The following is a 20,995-nucleotide window of genomic DNA, read 5'->3' as shown; positions in this document are numbered from 1 at the left end:
AAATGGACCTTTAGGGAACAGAGAATCAATCAACTGGGAGAAATATCAGGATCTGAAGCTCTGCCTTGGATGCTGTTTTTCGTACACATTTGTTATTTTAAAGGCTATTTGGGTTTGCATCTCAGATGTGTGGTGCTGAGAAACAATAGATATTCATTTCCGTGTTTCACAAGAATTACTAGTTTCCTATCAGGTGTAGAGAGCAATGGTTATGATTATGTTCAAGACTGGAGAACATGGGTTATTCTACATGAGCTTAAATCCCAAGCTTACACACTCTTTTCATTCTCCCTTCTTCTCTTCCTACTGTGGAGGGTTGAACTCGCATTGCTTCAGTAGTATAGGAAGGTTCAGAATAAAAATCATTTCACTGGGGTGACATCTGTCTTAGTTGGGTTTCTATTATGGCTATAAAACACTGTGACCTAGAGTATGAGTTTATTTGGCCCTCCTACATTAATCATTAATGAAGAAAATGCCCTAAAGGCTTGCCTATAGCTAATCTTGTGGAGGCATTTTCTCAATTAAGATTTCTTCTTTCTAGATATGGCTAGGTTTGTCTCAACTTGACAAAAACCAACCAGTACAGCATCTTTTCCCTTCACACAGCTAGGAAAGCTCCCCCCCCCCCATTGTAGAATCTCTTGTAGATCCCAGGCAGAAAAGGGGGATCCAATGCTCTGGCAGAGTCACATAGGACAGTGGTAGCCATCATGATGATTTTCTGTTTCCTAAAATCCAGGACACAAAGCTGAGGAAAACAAATGCTTGCTTCTGTGAAAGGTAACTAGTAAGGAGACTGGCTAGTCCCAGCTCTCACAAAGAAGACCCCTATTCTCTTGCTTGTTCTGAAAGCTATAGATGGTGGTGACAAGACATGTATCTTCATCAAGACTTGAAATCTCATTGCTACAACTGTCAAAATACAAGAAGTAATCATGGGTAAGAAATGGAGAAACCCCCCTCTTTCTCTTGCTCTGTCTTGCTCTCTCTCTCACTCTCTTGCTCTCTTGCCCTCGCTCTCAAATCTAGCTCTCTTCTCTGAGCACCAACCCCAATAAACCATGTTGAAACCAAACAAAAAAATGGAGAACCCTATACAAAGAGATGGAGAGGGGCTGAGATTGCTGACTAGGTGTCTTAAAGCAAGAGCTGTGTGCCATAGGTGGAGTGTATAGCACAGGGAATACTGTTGTAGAGGTTGGTCTGGAAGGAGTCAGTTAACTTAGCAGCAATGTCAACATTTGTGATGCCCCAACCTTATTTATGGTAAAGGTCTCTGAGTATTGATCTGGTGAAAGCTGACAGTCAAGGAGGCCCAAAGATAGAGGAATCTGGATCCTATTTTCTAGGCAGCATAGGAGAAGGAGTTGGGATATTTTTAATGTATAAGAAGCAGGGAACCCCAAAGCTGGGAAAGCACAGGGAAAACCAAAACAAACAAACCAGCAAACAAACACAGCCCTAGAAAAAGAAAGCAAAATCTTACCCACATAGCAAATATAATTTATAAGAAAGTGCCTGGCAGTTTTGGGTAACCAAACAACATCTCAGTAACACATTCCTTCCGTGTTTCTGTAGCTTTCTCTTTATTTTTCCTTTTTAATCTTATTTCCTCAATGTCTTTCCCACCCTTCTTTAATCTTTTCTCCTCGCTTGCATTCTCTTTTTCTTTTCTCCTGAATCTTTTTTTCTTTTCCATTTTTTAGGGTCCACATCTCCTGTGTTTACTACTATCATAGTTTACTTTTTAAATAATGATATATCATGTTATATTATACTGTGATGTTATGGGCCCCACTTGTGCACTCTCCTCCTCACTTGAGTGCAGCATAATTGGAGCCAAGGCTGCTAGACTCATTCCCATCTTTCTTTGCACATAATATGTAGGGACATTCATTGCCTGCACTATTTCTTGTTAGGAGTGGACAGGTGATCAAGATAGGAACAGCGATATGTATGAGCATGTAAGTTACACTTCTAGGGAGCAGACCAGATGGGATTTGCACCCACTTAGCCCTTCTACTGTCTTTCCTCCTGTTGTTGACTGGTGTCATGAACTTAATGTCTGGAGCTGTAGGAGCCATCTTGGACTCCCAGAGGACTTGCAAGTGGAAAGTACACATCAACAACACAGGAGAGAAGATAGGAAGAACCCGAGTTCACAATAATAATGTGTGTTCACAAAACCAACCTCGGCCTGGATAGATCTTGACTTCTTTGCATGAGAAATAAGTAAATTTCAATATTGTATAGTGCATTGCTATTTCTGCTTTCTGTGAAATAGGATTTTGTAGGTGCCAAGTGATACATTAGCCTCATAAAAAATACTTCACAAACTTCATTATTCCTTCTTTGCCATTTATTCTTCCATTTTTGCTATCAAGAAGAATGTGAAACTTTGATGGGTGCCCGAGCTCTTCCACATGAGATTGCACATCAAAAGCAATGTACCATTTTTGACTCTCTTCTGCATCCAACATGCCCCCCTAGGCTCAGTGTGGGACTTCTGGGGCCTGCGAACTGTAGTAGCTAAGAACCTCAGAGTCTCCTACAGACATGGTGTGTGGAGAAGCAAAGGCAATCTGTCTGGGCTGTCGGCTACTGTCCAGGAGTCTCGGTAAGGCAACAATTTATGAGATGCCTTTGACACCGAGTGTGAGGGAAGGCTTCATCAAACAGATTTTGCTGGCTGTGTTGTATGTACATTCACAAAGTAATTTACAGTTCCCTTGGAAACACAGAAGAGTTTGGGTCTAAATTTAGAGTGTTCGTTCTGAGCCAATGTAATAAGCTCAAAGAATATTCAGAATGAAGAAATGTGGGGCAATCCAATCTATAAACCTCAAGCTCATCTGTTGGATCACCAAGACCTTAGCTGCTCCATCAGGAAGCCATTAAAAGGGCAGAAGGAAGTGACCACTTCTCTGACTGCTCTAGGAGCATTGGATTGCTTTCTTTTCTTTTCTTTTCTTTTTTTTTTTTTTGGTTGTGTGAGACCCCGTGGCATTTGCCATCTGTCTTCTGTTAAATTTTCTTTCTAAGTGTTTCAGTGTGTAGTCCCAGAGAACCCGCATGTGAAGCACTCAGGATGTACCCAGATTACTTATTCAAAATCTATCAACACGTTGGTTTCCCATGGAAGGTTCAGGGAGCTTAGAGGATAAAGCACATCCATTTTTAGACAACAGGTATAAGGCAGAGTACCTTCTAGAAGCAAAGGTTGCAGATAAGCCCCATCTTTTATGATGGCAACATGTGGGTTGACAAGGATCCTGGAGAGTCTGGCTCTTTTCTTGGACCAAGTAATGGATTATCTCCTGCTTCCAGTGAATCTTACATCCATTCCCATGTGCCTCCCAGCCACCATCTGCAGTACCATGGAGGCGACTTGACCAACATCAAACTCCATTCCTCTCACATTGTGGCTGCTTCCTGGCATCCTCTCCTGAACTATAAAATGTAAGTTTTCTGTCATTTCCCCAACAGTTAGCACATTGCTTTACGCTTATTTCTCTTGCTTTGGAATGTGAAGGGCACCTTCTTTCACATACCAACACTTAGGGAATTGATGGGTAAGGAGGACCTAGTAAAGAAGAGTGAGAAGAGGCACCTGCTGAGGTGAGAGGAGAATCCAGAGAGTAGATTCCAATGTCAAGTAAATGACAATAGGAAGAGGATGGGGAGTCTATTTGCATTAAGAGCTGTAAACAGATCCAATAGGATGGGCCTCTGAGAACTAACTGATCACTGGGCTTGGCAATCTGTAAGTCATGAATGATTTTAGAGTAGAGGAAAATAAATGTACAATATTCGCTAGATTGAGGTCCTGAGTAGGCAAGGGAGAATGGACCTAGTATTCAAGTAAAAGGTCTGCTTTCCAAGCAAAGCCAAGTCTCTGGTGGGAAGAGAGAGGATGTGGCTATGAAAGAAAGCTAACCGGTTCATGAGTTAGTGGAAGTTGCAGAATCCCTCTTGTGGTTAGTCTTATTTCTCAAAGAACTCATCTCAGGATGAAGGTGACTGTGTGTGTTCTGTTAGTGCTTATTGCTATGACACATTGCCTGACAAAAGCAACTTAACAAAGGACTTCCTTTGGCTCACAGTGTGAGGCAAGGAAGGCATGAGACCAAGAGCTACGATGGCAAGAGTTTGGGGCAGTTAAATGGTGTTCACGTTCAGTGTGGGGGTTTTTATCCTGGGGTTAAGTATCTCTGGATCTCTCCTACAGATATCATCATGCCCTCTGCATGATCCAAATCCTGTCAAGTAAACAATGGGTTCCTCTCTCTATTCATCTATCTATCTATCTTTCTTTCTTTCTTTCTTTCTTTCTTTCTTTCTTTCTTTCTTTCTTTCTTTCTTTCTTTCTTTCTATCTATCTATCCAGAGTCAGGCTTTCTTGTAGCCCACACTGATTTGAAATTGCTATGTGGCCAAGGCTAATCTTGAGTTTATCATCTCTCTTGCTTAACCATCAATCAGAGCATTAGAACCACAGGCACCATATGCTACAATGCCTGGTTTATATGGAGCTAGAGATCAAACCTAGGCCTTTATGCAAACTAAGACTAGCACCCTACCAGTTGAGCCCTAGCCTGCAAAGGAGTAAATCACATGTAATTTATTCATCTTTGTGTTATTTCTGTGTCTCCAGCAATTAGAATTGTGCCCCGAACATGACTGGTATCAACACAGGGTGGTAAGTTAGTGAACTGAGGCTCTGAGAAATGACTTGACATTAGGGTTACTTATCTTCACATTTTCTGGAAAAATGTAACCTCATTTTTATGTTGAACTGCTTATGAACTAATCTAGGTCACCTCAGCTTTGAGTGAATGTGAATTCTCTCAGCAGTCTATCATCTATTTAATCCTGCTCTGGAGTCACTTACGACTTTTACATTACCAAGACTGGTGGTTAGTTCTCAGGCCTATCTTATTAGGTTTACTCAATTGACACACACACACACACACACACACACACACACACACACACACACACACACACTACACATGAAGGATTAAAAATTAATAATAAGCCGCCTAGCTACCCAAAAAGAAGAAGTAGGGTCTGTGAGAACATGAACTTTTCACCCCTCCCTTGCTGTACAATGGTTCCCGGAACATTCTTGCATGAAAAGTTTCCTGGAACAGCCACAATGACCCATAGCCTCCGGCCACAATGGTCCAATGGCCCTGTAAAATGTCACTACCCCTAATCACAATGTCACAAAGTCCTGGGTGTGTTGCCTAGTGTTACACATGACTAGCATATGACCTAACTGTATGGGCAGTCTATGGTTTTGGAATTTCCCTCCTCCCTCCCTCCTGATCCCCCCTGGTTTGTGGTTTTTTCCTTTATAAGCTCTGTGAAAATTCAGGTCGGGGTCGAACTCCTCTACTCCCTGTGTGGCGTATGAGTCTCGACCCCAGCATGCTGGCCTGAGCTCTCGTTTCATCTCGCTTACAATAAATCTTCCTCGTGTGATTACAGCAGGTCGGTGTCTGTGTCCTACTGGGTGCGCGTCTTTCCCGAGACTTGAGTGGGGGGCTCCCTTCGGGGGTCTTTCATTTGGGGGCTCGTCTGGGATCTGCGCGACCACCCAGGGGTCCTAGACCCACTTGGAGGTAAGATTCTCTGTTTTATCTCAGCGCTGTGTCTGGGTCTGTGTCTATGTTCTGTCTGGGAATCTGGTGTGATCGCTGTTTCGGTTTTGCGGACGCTCAGTGAGACCGCGCTCCAGGAAGGAGAGCGGGGTGGATAGGGATAGACGTGTTCAGGTACCCACCGTCCGTTCGCCCTGGGAGACGTCCCAGGAGGACACAAGGGGGGACCAGGGACGCCTGGTGAACCCCATCTGATAGGTCCAGAGGAGACTTTACTCCTTGACGACCGGTTTGTTAGGCAAGGTCTGCGACCTGCCGATCAGTTTCAGTGCCTCTGGTCGACACGAAGTCGACGTCGGTTTTGTTTTCTTTTTTCTCTTTTGTTTGTGCTCGTGTGTGTGAGTGTGTGTGAATTAAGTCCTGTAGTCTGTGTTTTTCGGTACCGGTTTAAGGTCTTAGTGCACTGTCTGGGCAGATGAAGGATTCCTGCCCTGTGCACGAGAGTCTTAGTGCACTGTCTGGGCAGAAGAAGGTTTCCTGCCCTGTGCACGGGTGGAAGAAGGTTCCCCACCCCGAAATGGCGCCTGTGAGTAGATGAAGGATTCCTACTCCGAATAGTCTTTTTCTTTCTTTTTTTTTCCTTTTTAGAAAGCGCACCGGGGGACGCCCCAATCGCGCAGGCTCTGGGACGCGTGAGAAACGTTCCACGAGCCGAATTTTGTCGGGAGGACCCGGCAACGGACAGTCAAAAAGATCTGACTGTGACTTTGGAGGTCATGTTCGGCTGCCTATTTAAGTATAGGCACGGACAAGTGTGCTTAGATGTGTTAGTGTTTGTTGTCTGTATTCTGTTTCTGTGTTTGGTATCCCAGAAGCAGCTAAGGTTAAGCTGCAGTTTGGGCCAGGTACTGAAGGTACCAGGCATCTGTGGAAATTGGTTATAGGATGCTTTGTCTTGGTCTTGTTTGTCTGGATTGTTTTCTGTGGTATTGTCCCGTGTCTTTTTGACTTTTGTTTCGTGTTTGAATTTGGACTGACAACCGTGTTTAAAATCTTGGACCGACGACTGTGTTTGAAATCATGAAACTGTTTGCTTTGTTCGTTGAAGAGTTTTACTTGGTCCCCTTAATGCTTAGTGAGTAAGGAACTTAATTTTGTGGACCCCGCTCTAGTGGCGGTATGTTGGTTGATAGCCAAAGTTAATTTTTAAAACATAGTGTTTTGGGGGTTGGGGATTTAGCTCAGTGGTAGAGCTCTTGCCTAGCAAGCGCAAAGCCCTGGGTTCGGTCCCCAGCTCTAAAAAAGGAAAGAAAAACAAAACAAAAACATAGTGTTTTATCTGTGCTTGTGCTCGAAGCCAGCTGTGATGAACTGGGAAAGATTTAAATTTTCCTTGGGAGTAAAGAATCTTAAAGGCGGAGTTTCAGCCGGTATGACACTTAGTGCGTAGCTGCCTAAAAGATCAGAAATACTGTTAATAGGCTATAAAAAAGGGACAGGCTGTGTTAGAAATGCTACAGGAAGAATAATCTAAAAAGGCTGAGAGCTAGGTGGGGCTATAAGGAAAACAAGAATAGGAAAGGAATTTCTGACATTTGCTCACAGTAGGAGAGCACTCATTTAGAGAAGTTCTTTAAGGAAGCCTGCCTTATCTGCTGTCTTTATTCCAAGGGAGGAGTCAGTCTCCAGCACTAAATTACTTGGAGGTGGCCAAGGTCAGGATTAATGTTTTCTTTTCCTTGGCCCCTTTAAACCCAGTGAGACAGTTTGGTAAAGGGCTACTACTGAGGTCCTGATAGCACCAGGTGAACTGGTTATAATTCTTTTATCAGCCCCCTGGCATCTAGCACCCAGGTTCTAACCATCTCTCCATCCTTTTGTTATTAATTGTTACTAAAAGCCTAGTGTCATTTGGAGGCAAGTTCTCTTGAGAGACAAAGCTACGGAGCTCACACTGAAGAGAGATGCTCCTTGAGGGAAAACCTAACTCTAGAGAGATAGTCGATAACAGATTGGCTGCCTCTCTGCTCACCTTTCCGTTTCATAGACAAAGCTTGTGCTTATTTGTACAATGGCCTTTTCGTTCCAAGAAAGGCCTCCTGGTTTAACTGTGTGACTAAATGCTGTTTGCCCTCTTCGGTAGACTCTATTCTCAAGATTCTCTTGTTTTCTCACCATCCCATTTGATATGCTTGTTAGTAACTGTTACAGGTCTTCTTTACCACCGAGGAAAGACGGAATCCTACTAGAGGCCAGAAAAAAAAAAAGGGTTCCAACACGCATAGAAGGCCCTCACTTCTGCCTGCTCTCTTCATACCCCTGAAGGTAGGGAGTGCTCCAGGTCTGCCCCCAGGCTCCAAGGGTGGGTCTCCTAGGGGCTGGAAAATGCCCCACCAATCTGGCTAAGATAAAGAAAAGATATAAAGAGAAAGTTACAGAAACTTGAAGGGTTAAGCTAAGTCACTGAGAGAGTTATTGTAAGTTGCAGAGAAAATAAGTTGATGCGTGGTTCAGGGTCTGTGCAGAAAAGTGGACAGCACCTAATAGCTGTAGAAGAAGATGCAGAGAGACTGAAAAGAAAGAAAGAAAAAAAGAAGGTAAAAAGAGCAGGAAGCTAGGGAAGAAAAGAGACTAAAAGAAGAGGAAGCTAGAGAGCTAAAGAGAGATAAAAGACAAGAGAGGAACATATACTGGCCACAGTAGTTAGGGAACTTAGAAAGATAGTACCTGGCAACAGAAGAGAATTCCTGGCTAAAGATCAGTGTGCCTAATACGAAAAAAAAAGGACACTGGGTCAGGGACTGCCCAAGAAAGAACAAGAGGGGCCACTGGAGAGCTTCTTGGTCCTAGAGTGCTGGCTATGTACAGAGATAGAAGGGAAGTGTGGATACAGGGACCCAATGCTCTGTGCTCCTATGCCCCCCTCCAGTGGGCCAATATCCAAAGACCTTGGGTACAGGGGCCTACTGGCAACAAACAATACTTATGGACTGCCCGAAGAACAGTGGACCTTGGCGTGGGCCGGGTAACCCACTAGTTCATAGTCATCCCTGACTGCCCCCATCCCTTGCTCATGAGAAAATTGCTCCCCAAAATGGCTTGCGTGGGCTGAAATGGCTGGGTGAGGCCATGTGTATGCATATCTACAGACTGTGTATGCGGAGCTTAAGACCTGTCTCAGTGCACCAGTACCTGATGCTGGGAGATGAATGGCTTAGCGCTGTTCTACTTGGAACATATCACTCCTGCCAGCCGGGCACTAACAATTATCACCCAATCCAGGACTTAAACTGTGATAGACTGGCTGATGTTTGCCTTTGAATAGAGTGTCCCAAAAGATGGGACCACTGGTCAGCTGCCATGGACTAGATTCTCCACCTGTTGGGGACAATCTGGTCACCTTGCTGCCCAATCCGACCTGGAGCCACCACAGCACGAGTGTCAAGCACTGGCAGAAGCCCATGGATGGAGGAAAGACCTCTGCGACTGGCTGATTGACCCCTGCTGAAAGCCGAGGCTACCTTGTCCACAGACGGGAACAGTTCTCTTCATGAAGGTCAGAGATAAGTGGGTGCTGCCATGGTGGACAACACAATGTCATCTAGGATGGCTGAACCTCAACCCCCCAGTACATCAGTGCCGCAGATGCCTTTGCCATCTCTTGGATGCCCTGATGAAGCCAACAACTGTGAGTACTATTCATTGCTCAGGATATCAGGAGGGAAGAGATTCAGTGACATGGGGCAATAACGAAGCAGATCAAGTGGCTCGAAAAATGGTTATGCAGGAGCCCATCCTGGTTACAGGCCTGCAAGAGACAGCCACTGAGAACTAGGATTGGACTAAGGGATGGCCTCACTTAGAAAAGGCCCAAATTGCTTAAAAGATAAAGGACAATGGCACACTTGAGGGGAAAGCTATACTCCCCAGAGAATAAAGAAAAGACTCACTTTGCCAAATACAGAAATGGACTCAATTAGGAGATAAAAAGTTTGTCCAAGTAGTTAAGTGTATGTAATAGACTTTAAGATTTTAGCCAGAGAGGCAGTAGAAAGTATAAGGTATGTCAATAAGTGAATGCTTAGCAAGCAAACAGGGCAAAGAGACCTAGAGAGTTTGGTGAAAAGTCGAAGTGAACTTCACTGAGATAAAACCAGAAAAATATAATCACAAGTATCTCCTAGTGCTTGTAGATACTTTTTCAGGAATAGATAGAAGCTTTCCTCACCAAACAAGAGACGGCCTCTGCAATCATCAAGAAGATACTGGAAAAAATCTTCCTCCGATTTGGAATGCCCAAGGTAATCTGGTCAGACAACGGCCCTACTTTCGTTGCCAAGGTAAGCCAGGGTGTGGCCAAGTATTTAGAGGTCGATTGGAAATTACATTGTATTTACAGACCTCAAAGTTCAGGACAGGTAGGGTAAATAAATAGAACTGTAAAAGAGACCCTGACCAAATTAACCATGGAGACTGGCACAGACTGGGTGACACTCCTTCCCTCTTGCTCTCTTCAGAGCAAGAAATACCCCTTCCAGATTCAGCCTTACCCCCTTTGAGATCTTATATGGGGCCTCAGCCCCCCTGACTGTATTAGATGATGTTACTGAACCAACATGTCATAGTGCCATAGTAATAATGATTTGTGTGCCAGGCTAAAAGACCTACAGGTGATACAGAAAGAAATCTGCTCACAGCTGACAGCAGCCTATGCCCCGGAGACCCCTGAGACATCCCATCAGTTCCAGGTTGCAGCTACACTGAGTCCAGACACTCGAGCCTCGCTGGAAAGGACCGTACCTGGTGCTGCTGACCACCCTGACAGCTGTCAATTCTCAGCCCTCACCAGCCGTGTACTAGCTGTTGGGGCTGAGAGCTGGGACCTAGAGGGAAACTCAGTCATGTTTGTCCTGGGTTCTATCAAGATAGGTGTGGGATAGGCTTGATTTCCATTACAAATGATGTAACATTGCATATGTTAGTACTCTTAACACTTCTTGGGACTGTGCCTCAGGGATCACAGTCCGCATAAGCTTAGAAGTTCTAAAAGCTAGTCATGACCTTGGTGGATAGGCTTGGATAGTGTCCAGGTTAGAATCCTCATGTTAAGACTACAATACCAAGCTGTTATGCTAGATGAAGCTGAGTTCTCCATGAAGTTCTAGGATTAGAACTATTAACAAAAAAAGAAGAAGTGGGGAATGAAGGATTAAAAATTAATAATAAGCCGCCTAGCTACCCAAAAAGAAGAAGTAGGGTCTGTGAGAACATGAACTTTTCACCCCTCCCTTGCTGTACAATGGTTCCCGGAACATTCTTGCATGAAAAGTTTCCTGGAACAGCCACAATGACCCATAGCCTCCGGCCACAATGGTCCAATGGCCCTGTAAAATGTCACTACCCCTAATCACAATGTCACAAAGTCCTGGGTGTGTTGCCTAGTGTTACACATGACTAGCATATGACCTAACTGTATGGGCAGTCTATGGTTTTGGAATTTCCCTCCTCCCTCCCTCCTGATCCCCCCTGGTTTGTGGTTTTTTCCTTTATAAGCTCTGTGAAAATTCAGGTCGGGGTCGAACTCCTCTACTCCCTGTGTGGCGTATGAGTCTCGACCCCAGCATGCTGGCCTGAGCTCTCGTTTCATCTCGCTTACAATAAATCTTCCTCGTGTGATTACAGCAGGTCGGTGTCTGTGTCCTACTGGGTGCGCGTCTTTCCCGAGACTTGAGTGGGGGGCTCCCTTCGGGGGTCTTTCACACACACACACACTACACACACACACTACACACACACACACACACACACACACACAGTGGGTATTTGTACACTTTGTTTGTAGTTTAAAAATGCTATCAATTTAAAGACTGTGGGAATTCAGGTCTACTGGAGTGGTCGGTAGTAGAGGGAGCCTCCAGCTTTCCTTGGCTGCTTAGGGAAAACACTGCAGCAGTCTTGTCCTAAGATTGCCTGGCTACAGCCATGCTCTGTTCTCCCTTTCTGAAGAACTTACTCTCTCTCCTCCTATAGTACTATATCACATTGCTGAGACAAAACAAAACAAAAAACCACCACCAACAACAAGAACAAGGTAAGGCTTTAAAAAAGTTCCTAAACTGGAGGCAGTGGGGATTCAGCAAGTAAAGAAGTGGAGTGTGAATTACTAAACAGAACCGTGGAGTGAAGTAGCAGCATGGCACATTTTGCATTTGGAAGTCTTCCAAGGCAGAATCTAGCTGCACTGGGGACGAGGGGCAGAGCAGCATCTGTCAGTGGGTTTTCCAGGCTGTGGCTTCACTGCACAGCGGCGGTGTGCTTATCATCTGAGTTGGGGTGTGTGGGGTTCTTGGAAGGGTGCAGGTAGGCAGCATAGTCAGTCTGGGTTTGCTTCACTGGGCTCTTCTTTTACATATTGCTGTGCGCGCCCCCCACCCCGTTTTCCTGATTCCTTTTTCAAACAATCTGTAAGCATCATTGTGAAGGAAAGCCAGCAGGACATGTAAAATAGCCTCATAAATTAAGACAAGATGACTCCCATTAGTTTGACATAGAGTGGTTGGAGGCTTAGGCAAAAACCAGAGGAAAGTGAGTTAGAAGACAGAGCCCTGGGGTCCCACCTGAGGAGGTATCTGGAGATGGAGCAGAAGAGAGGTGAGTTTAAACACCTGCTCTGGGGACCCAAGTCTCTAAAGTTACGTTCAGTGGCTCATTGGACACTGAGAGTGAGAGCAAGCTTTGAGGGTTGACTCAGGGATAAGAAGAAGTATGCATGAAACCTTGTAAATCACAACAAAACCCATCCCCCCCCCCCCCCACGGAGGCAGAAACAGAAGAGGGGAAAGCTTTCACCCACCTCACCTTGGCAGGCTTCAGCCATTAGTCATTCTGTTTTCAAGCATTAAATTGCAATAAATATGAAATGTCCTGTCAACTGCCCCAGATCGTATTTATTCAAATCAGCCAGAAGAGGTTTCTAAAAGCAAATGCCAACATATCAGAAAGATCCAAGGAGTCGGCAAAAATGTCCGGAAGCAGTTCCCAAATAAGTCATCATGCTTAAAGAAAACTCATCTGTGTCCAGGCATTGCAGACTTACCTGTGGTGGATATTCCTCCTGAAATCCCCACATCCTTGTGGGTGTTCAGTGCTAGGTTGGTTTTAGAAGGCTGTCCTAAGTGTAAAGTGGCTTGCAAAGATAGTAACATAGTCACCCATGTATATTTACAACACATTCCTGCAGGCAACTTGTAGCTCAATGGAACATTTACTCTGTAGTATAATTTTTCGATAATATTACATGCATTAATAAAGGTAATTTAGAAGACGCCCCCATAAAGTCATTTGACTTTCTGTGTGTGTGTGTGTATGTGGCAATTGCCAGAGTAATAAAATGCTTTTGCATTATGTGGCAATAGGAAAGCTATGCCCTTTTGCTTGATTAAGTAAAGTCCCTTCAGCATTTACAGCTACACATTTGTCTGTCACTTTACTGCCATCCTATTTTAATTTGAGCTATGCATCTCCTGACTCTGGATGTCTCTACCCAGAGAGTTTTAGAGAACAATATTGTTGTCTTGCACAGCAGAAAGACCAGGGGCACGAATACATGGTTTTACACTGTCAAGTGCTTGCCACATTTAATGCAGATCCAGGGTTCCAGATCCACCAGGTTCTTTTGTTAATGGTTTGAAAATGTCTTGGACATCAACTGTGTATTAAGCTTTGTGGTAGTATTGTGGAGAAATTCAAAGGCAAGGTCTGGGGTGTGTGTGTGTGTGTGTGTGTGTGTGTGTGTGTGTGTGTGTGTGTGTGTGTATGTGTGTGTGTGTGTGTAGTTAAGAGCTTGGAACTTCTAGTATGTCCTTCAACTCCCCTCCATGATGACATTTCCTTATTAGAGCTAAGGAGGATGGTTTTTAGTCTCAGAAAAGGGGGAGAAAAGATGCCATCTAGAAGAAGGGGGATTCATAAAAACATGATAATGAAGTAGTGAAGGGGTAGAGGGGAGATGAATGGAGAAAGGTGCATTCTGGGATTGATCGCTCTTTGATTTGAGATGCCATTTTCTCTATGGGTTCAAATCCTTCGGGAAATGTTGCTGATCCTACAAGTGCTCTGTTTAGGAGTTGACCTTCTTCAGCAGAGGGTCTCTGCAGAGGGCTGCAATAAGTAGATTTGTATCTCTAGATATGGTGAGTTTGAGGTGCAGTGTTCACAGAGTCATAAACCAATGGGAAAGTCCAACCTTCAGCACCATGCACTGGAGGGTATGTGTCCACTAAATCTACTTCTCTCAGAATGAAGAAATTCCAGTCGAGAGCTGTGTTACACCAGACTTAGAGATTTCAGAGCACTTCCAACCTGGTCGGATAGTCTAAACCAACATCAAAATTAAAGCCCATGGTAGAGACAGAGAGCTACAGATCTGGCTGGTTGGAAGAAGGAAGAGTCCCTCTAAGTAAGGCAGGTCTTGAAGGAGGTGCTTGAGTTTTTGCCCCAGCAGCCTAAGATTTTTGTAAGGAAGATGTAAGATTTAATAGGATTTTTAGGTTTGAGTCTGCTGAGAGGAATGGGTAAGAGGTGCACAAACAGGTACCATGGGAGTAAAACAAACGCGACTGGCTTCCCATTAAGCCCTTACCTTGTGGTCTCTGAGCAAAATTTCCTGAGTTTCATCTCTGCAGAGACCTGATTCAAACCTGTCCTCCTCAAACCACAGCCAGGAAATGACAGAAAACACGAATCATCCATGCATTCAACCAGTAGAGGGCAGGGATCGGCGTTTTCACTGCTAGGATTCCCATGGTAAGTAAAGCAGACAGCCTGTATCATCCTGCCCCATGGGAGACACAGCAGCCTAGCATGCAGATGTACAACTGCACATCACTCTCCACAGTAATCAGTGCCCTGGGGGAGACTAAGAGGATGCTGTGATGATTGTGAGGCAGGCAGAAACTACTAAAGAAGACATGTTCAGGGGAAGTCTCGCCTAGGTGATGATTAAACCTGGATCTGAAAAATGACAAACTTACACAGAGAGGAAGTGATATAGCTCAGAGAGAGGAGAAATCATTTGTAAAGGCGCTGTGTTGGATCCTTTTGAAGACTCTGGGAGAACAGGCTAATTGATGCACTGTTAGTATAGTAAAAGGACACATGTGTCCCAGTTGAAGGAACAGCTGGATCCGATCATTTAAGGTACTAAACAGCAAAGGAAGAGTTTAGTTTCCATCACAACTGTGGTACAAATCTACCAAAAGAGTCTGAGCAATGAGTAAATTTGGTCTCCTCTCTCTCTCTCTCTCTCTCTCTCTCTCTCTCTCTCTCTCTCTCTCTCTCTGAATTGTCAACAATAAATTCCTAACACTTCACAGGCATATGCAGGCCACAGCCACGCATGCTGCATGTGATGGTCTGGCCCTACTCAGGTTTACTCGCTGCAGGTTCCCAGCAGCCAACAGATGGATAATAACATTTAGTCGTCAGCGGCTGGTAATTACAGTGTATATTTAAAGAAGAAATAACTACATTTCCTGCTTCGAGCACTCTCTTATGAAATGGAGAACCAATATCTCCCAAATTATATAGTGGAGATGCGATCCACAGTTCCAAGAACTGATAGAAAACTCCCCGGGGTTAATAATTCATGCATGACCTGTGATTGTAGCTGTACGTTTTATCTGTTTTCATTAGATGCTCTCTTTTATTGAGTTTTCACAGTGTACATTGGTAGCCTGGATGTGCCCCTGTTTGAAATAAGCTTTTGCTTTTGAAATGTTCTGGACTATATAATTTCATTTGAACCATTATGTGAAGCACATGGTTCCTGTGTGTCTGGCTTTTTAGATTGTTTCACACCACTCTCTAAGCCTGGTTTGGAGACTGATTCCAAACTTTCTAGGACCAAACAGTCCTAGGTTTCCCTTGTGGGTCAATCTGCCCCCAACTCTGCCTTGCTTTTCAATAAAAGGCTACCTGATACTGAGAAGAGTTTCGAACTCAGAATACTCTGCAAGAAGGCACCGTAAACATTTCAAAATGGATTATATCCATTCTGTGGACAGCAGAAGGAAAATGGCATTTGACATGATGCCAGCCCCCGGGGAGCTATGTGTAGGGCCTGCCACTTTATTGCTTGAGGTACACTGTCCCCTCTACAAAAATGACTGTTTAGTTTCCAAAAACTATATAGAAACTCCTGAAGTAAGGGATACCTTGTAGCTGTTTGTGGATTATCTAATTTACACCTATCCTGGATCTAATCCATGTCCTTCCTATCTGATTTTCAAACCAACTCAAAAGGGTATCACTAGAAATACATACATCCTTTGTGTGTGTGTATGGCTGTGTATATATACATATATATACATGCCAATTATTAGTAGTGACTCTCTCTGAATTTTAGTTTCTCCTTTTCTTTATTCTAACTTGCAATAGATCTGAATTATTTGTTCAATAATTAAAAATAAGGCAAAGGATACGTTTCTCCTTTTGGCACCTAGAACAAGGAAACTGGCAGTCATGGTAAACTGGGGAAAGAGGAGAAATGGCAAACATCAAAATAGACTACCAAGTCCGGGAGATGGCTTAGTGGTTAGGGTGTTTGCTGTGCCAGCCTATGGACCTGGGTTCTGATCCCCAGAACCTATGTAGAGGGCCTAGTGTGGTGATATGTGTTGGTAATTCTAGGGTTGGGAGGTGGAGACAGAAGAATCATGGGGGCTCACTAGCCAGCCATTCTAGCTGAACTCCAGGTTCAGTGTGAGACTTTGTCTCAAATGGTAAGAAGGGAGAGATGGAGGAGAATACACAATAGCCTCTGGCCTCCACAGCGTGCACTCACACACACCACAGCCTGTGGGGCCCTTCATCTTCAAGGCAAGCAGAATGGGAGTCCCTAGGATATTCATAAATCATGATATCATGTGGTACATGTGCATGTATGTGTGTGTGTGTGTGTGTGTGTGTGCGCGCGCAGTACATCTCTGTGTGTATTTGTGTGTATGTATATGTGCATATGTGTGTGTGTGCATGCAGTTCCTGTGTGTTTGTTGTCTGTGTGTATGTGTATGTGTGCAGTGCCTCTGTATGCATGCAATACCTGTGTGTGCATGCGTGTATGTGTATATGTGTGTGTTTGTGTGTGTAGTGTATCTGTGTGTATGTGTGTTTGTATGTATGTGTGTGTGCATGTGTGTGTGTGTGTGTGTGTGTGTGTGTGTGTGTACTGTAGAAGCACAGAGCCCTCTCAAGTGTCTCCTAAGACATTAACCCCAAGCCAGGACTCCTTGTAGGGATATCTTCATCACATTTACCTTGGATTCTTCTCAAGGGAGGAGAGATAACGCAGGTGAGGATGGGTGGTGAGGGTGTGAGACCGGACAGGGGTGGGGGTGGGGGAGCTCTGGCTCCTTTCAGAGACCAGCAATGAATCTGGCTTCCTCCTCCTGATCGTTCCCCAGAGGCTCTGTACACCATCTCCTCACTTGCCTCCTTATTTTATCCTTGCTTCCCTTGAGGAGGGGAGGATGGGCACCATTCACAGACTTCCCTTTCCTCTCTGATGGTTGTGGATTAGTGGCATTGACTCTGTGATCTTATAGAAAGCATTTAAGGGAGTCAGTTTTAATTTGGTCCACAGCATCAATGGTTCAGCTCATGCTCCCGTGGCTCCTTTTCTGAGCTTGTGATGAAGTAAATTATCACAGTGGCAGAGGCATGTAGAGGAGGAGGCTGTTTATCTCATGGTGGACAGGAAGTAGACAAAAGGAGAGGGGCTGAGAACCAGGTCCAACCTTCAAAAGAGTGCTCCGTTCTGGGACTACTTCCTCACTCTGGGATTTGCCTCCTGGAGTTTTTGGAACCTTTCAAATTAGTGCCACTACCTGGGAACCAAGTGTTAACATGTGAGTCTGTGGGAAGTTACTTCACATTCAAACTGTAACGGAAAGAAACCTTTAGTCTCTTCCATGTCTTTTCCTTTAATGCTATTTTACTTTTACAGATATGTGCAGACCACAGAAATATAGTCTGCTGCTGTTGGCCTGGCATCATGCACCTTTCTGTTTATGGATGTGTGTGTGTGTGTGTGTGTGTGTGTGTGTGTGTGTGTGTGTGTGTGCTGTGTGCATGCTCCTATAGAGGTCAGAGATCAATCTTGGGTGTCATTCCTCAGGAAGTATGTATCTTTTTTTTTAGATAAGGACCAGGGGATTGCCAATTCATCTAGTCTGGCTGATCAGGGAGCCCCAGGAATTCTCTTGTCAACTTCGAGTGCTGGGGTTAGAAGCCTATGCTACTGGACCAGCTTGAGATTGAATCCAGGTCTTTACACTTGCACAGCAAGCCGTCCACTCTCTCCTCTACTTGCAGCTCTTAATAAACAAGTCAATCTTTTTGGAAATGAGAAAACATTTTCTCAATTAAACAGCCAGTTTAAAAGCCTAAATTCTTTTGGCAATCGAAAACAAGAGACTTCAAGCCTATTGCCCACATTGGGGTTTTATTGTTCTCTCCCTCCCTCCTTCCCGTCCTTGTTCCCTCCCTCTCTCTTCCCCTTCCTTTCTCCTTTGTTCTCACTATTCTCATACCCCTCCCTTTTGTTATTCATTCTGATTTTTTAACTTCCTACTTGTGGACAAAGAATGGTTTCTGGTACAAGAAAGGCTTTTGTCTCTGCATAGTTGGGGAGGTGTGCAGAACTCAAAGGAAAATTCCTCAGCTCATGTCACCAAATTTCCTCCTAACACATGTAATGTGGAGCCAATTATGTACCTATCGTGTGAGCTTGTTATGAGGATTTAATGAGAGGATCCAGGAGAAACACTTAACACACAGGCTGTATGTGCTGAGGGTTCAGTAGATGTTTCCCATTGTAATAGGTATTTAGTATTCTTAGTGTGCCCTGCAACTTCTTGGTGTCCACTAGGAAAAAAGAAAGCATTCTCCAGGATCCAACCACACCCCTCTTGGCAACCCACACAGTCCTTTTCAGCCATGTCCTCCTCCTAGCAGAGGTGACTTAGAAGCTACTACAGAGCTCCAGTGACCACTGTTCTTCTCCCAAAAGCAAAGAGATAGCTGATGCACCACATGTTCTTCCATGTAGGAAGCAGGTAAGATACTTCTACATTCAAGGTTCCTCATGTTCAGCTGGTGGCCCCTGAAAGTCCCCAATGAGCCTGTAGCACAGGATGGACCTGGAGCCGTTCCTATCCCTAGGCAGGCAGAGGTGCATGGGAAAGAAGCAGAGTGTGGCCCTAAGCTATCAGTCTTTCCTCTATACCAAGAAAGGACTGGACTGTCACTGTACTAACATTAGGCAGCTCAGGAAACACTACGGCTGCTTGGACACATGTCAGCCATTCCTGGGGCCAAGGAAGACTTGGTTTTGATGCCTGAGCATCATTTTTTTAAATAAGTTCCTGACCTTTGACACAGTGATCAGCCTGCTGGTGTAGCTACTTGCTGACCTATTTACTTGCTGGCGTATTTAAGTGATGGCAAATCATGGGAGGTTCTACAAAGGCTTTAAACCTTTAACTTCAATGGTAAGGACCCAATGGAGTCATAGAAAACACTGGAAAACATTGCTTGACTCTCTTCCATTTGCAGACCTCTACTGAACCAACCAGAGAAACCTGTATCTGCTCAGAGAGCTTTGCTGCTCTTTCCCCTCTCACACAGATACAAACAGGCATTCATAGGTGTGTACAAAGGAGCCCATACATGCATATGCACAAATACACATACATGTACACACACAAATACACATACATGTATACACACAGACACATATTCACTCACACACATGCATCTATACCCACAGAAATGCCTATAGGGCGCCACCATACTTGAGGTATCTCATGAAAAGCTAGTCCTACACAATTCCTTTGGATATCATCCTCTTCCTTCCCTTCTTTCTCTATTTCCTCTGCAAGTGTCAGATTCTTGAATATATTGGGTGGCTCTGTAGACCATTTAGGAGAAATTTACATTTTGTGCTGGGTCAGCATTAAATGAGCCCTGAAAACCAGATTCTCTTGGTGGCCACACACCCCTGAAAAGACATTTAGGAAGATAAAGACGCATGGTGGGGAATAACAACATGGCTGTGAGGGCATAGTGAGGCTTCCCTGATGTGTCAGAGAAATCGGGGGCTCTCCCCTCTGCCCCTTAGCACATTGGGTGCCTACTGAACTGGGCTGACTTTGTGAAGAGATCTTTCACCTGGTCACAGGAGACAATGGGGTTCTGGTTACCTTGTACTTGAGATCTGCCTGCCAGGGCTTCTCTCCTCTTGGCTTCCTTCTTTGCAGCCCCAGAAGCCTCATAGTTTTTTTTTTTTACACTTACCAACTTCAGCTAGAGACTCACAGTGCCCCGAGTTGCTTTCAGAGTACCTGCTCATCCACCCACAGAATTCCCTGTGGCACCAGCTCTCTATTTCTTTCCCCGCATAACTTCCTCTCGGCGTCTCTTCCCTCTTCAACAGGCTCCCAAGCCTAAGCCTTTCACTAACATCATTCTGGTGAGAAATTTAGCTCCTTTACTTTCCCACTCAGGCATCTCTAGGACAAACCTCAGTCCGCCAAGGGGACCTTCTGCCTCACATGACACCAGAGAGAAATGGTGATTGCCCAGCCTTGTAATTTGGAACCTGTTTCAGTTAGGTCCTTGGTAGGGCCTCTTAACCTTTGTTTCTCTGTCTCTCCTCCGTCAGACACTCACCTTTTTCTCCAAGACATGATGGGCCAGCTTCTCGGAGTCCCCTACAGCAGTGAGTTGATCATTTAGGAATGACATACACAGACCATTAGACTCCACTAAGGCAGAGCCCCTAAGTTGTCACCTCTTCCAGAGAGACCCACCTTACAGGAGAAGGTACCTTTCAACTTCGGGTTAAGGTCCATGCTCTGAGCTCCTACTGAAGCTTGTGTTGTCTCTCGCATGGAGCACTCCAGAGTGGCTTGTTCATCCTATTTGCTTGGCTTTCTGGACATCAAGCCCTAACAAGTGAAACCCACCTACAACCTCTGTCGTTGTCAAGACTGGCACACATTGGTACTCAGCCTGTTTTGTTTGTTGAGTGAATGACTGATGTTCATTCTTTATGGATACATGACTCTGACTAAGTGCATCATATGGACAGAGCCATGAAGGTCCAGGGGACCCATGAACAATCAGGGATGCCTGAAGAATCAGCTGCTGCATGGGGATCTGAAAGCATGGCCACTTGCCTCCTAGGACAAGAAGCTGTTGGCATCCACTGGGATTACTGGGATTACAAATGATAATTTTGGTAGTAGGAGGATTTCATTTCATATTCTACTTTCCCCCACTCCCTACAAAGAAAACATTCCTTTTAGCCTACATCTCTGATGATT

At 44.6% G+C, this 20,995-nt stretch overlaps 1 protein-coding gene and 1 long non-coding RNA gene across 9 annotated transcripts in view; one reads left to right on the top strand and one right to left on the bottom strand.

Moving 5' to 3' along the window:
- Tnr (tenascin R) overlaps window positions 1-20,995 on the bottom strand; it is a 421,034-nt gene that overhangs the window by 105,137 nt on the left and 294,902 nt on the right. The window lies entirely within an intron of this gene.
- LOC134481521 (uncharacterized) lies at window positions 2,855-19,990 on the top strand. Its single transcript, XR_010057080.1, has 2 exons — window positions 2,855-7,934; window positions 10,264-19,990. It is a non-coding gene; the product is annotated as an uncharacterized LOC134481521 (long non-coding RNA).

The sequence above is a fragment of the Rattus norvegicus genome, chromosome 13, assembly GCF_036323735.1.
Source record: "Rattus norvegicus strain BN/NHsdMcwi chromosome 13, GRCr8, whole genome shotgun sequence".
NCBI lineage: Eukaryota > Metazoa > Chordata > Mammalia > Rodentia > Muridae > Rattus > Rattus norvegicus.
This window is presented reverse-complemented; position numbering and strand designations above follow the sequence as displayed.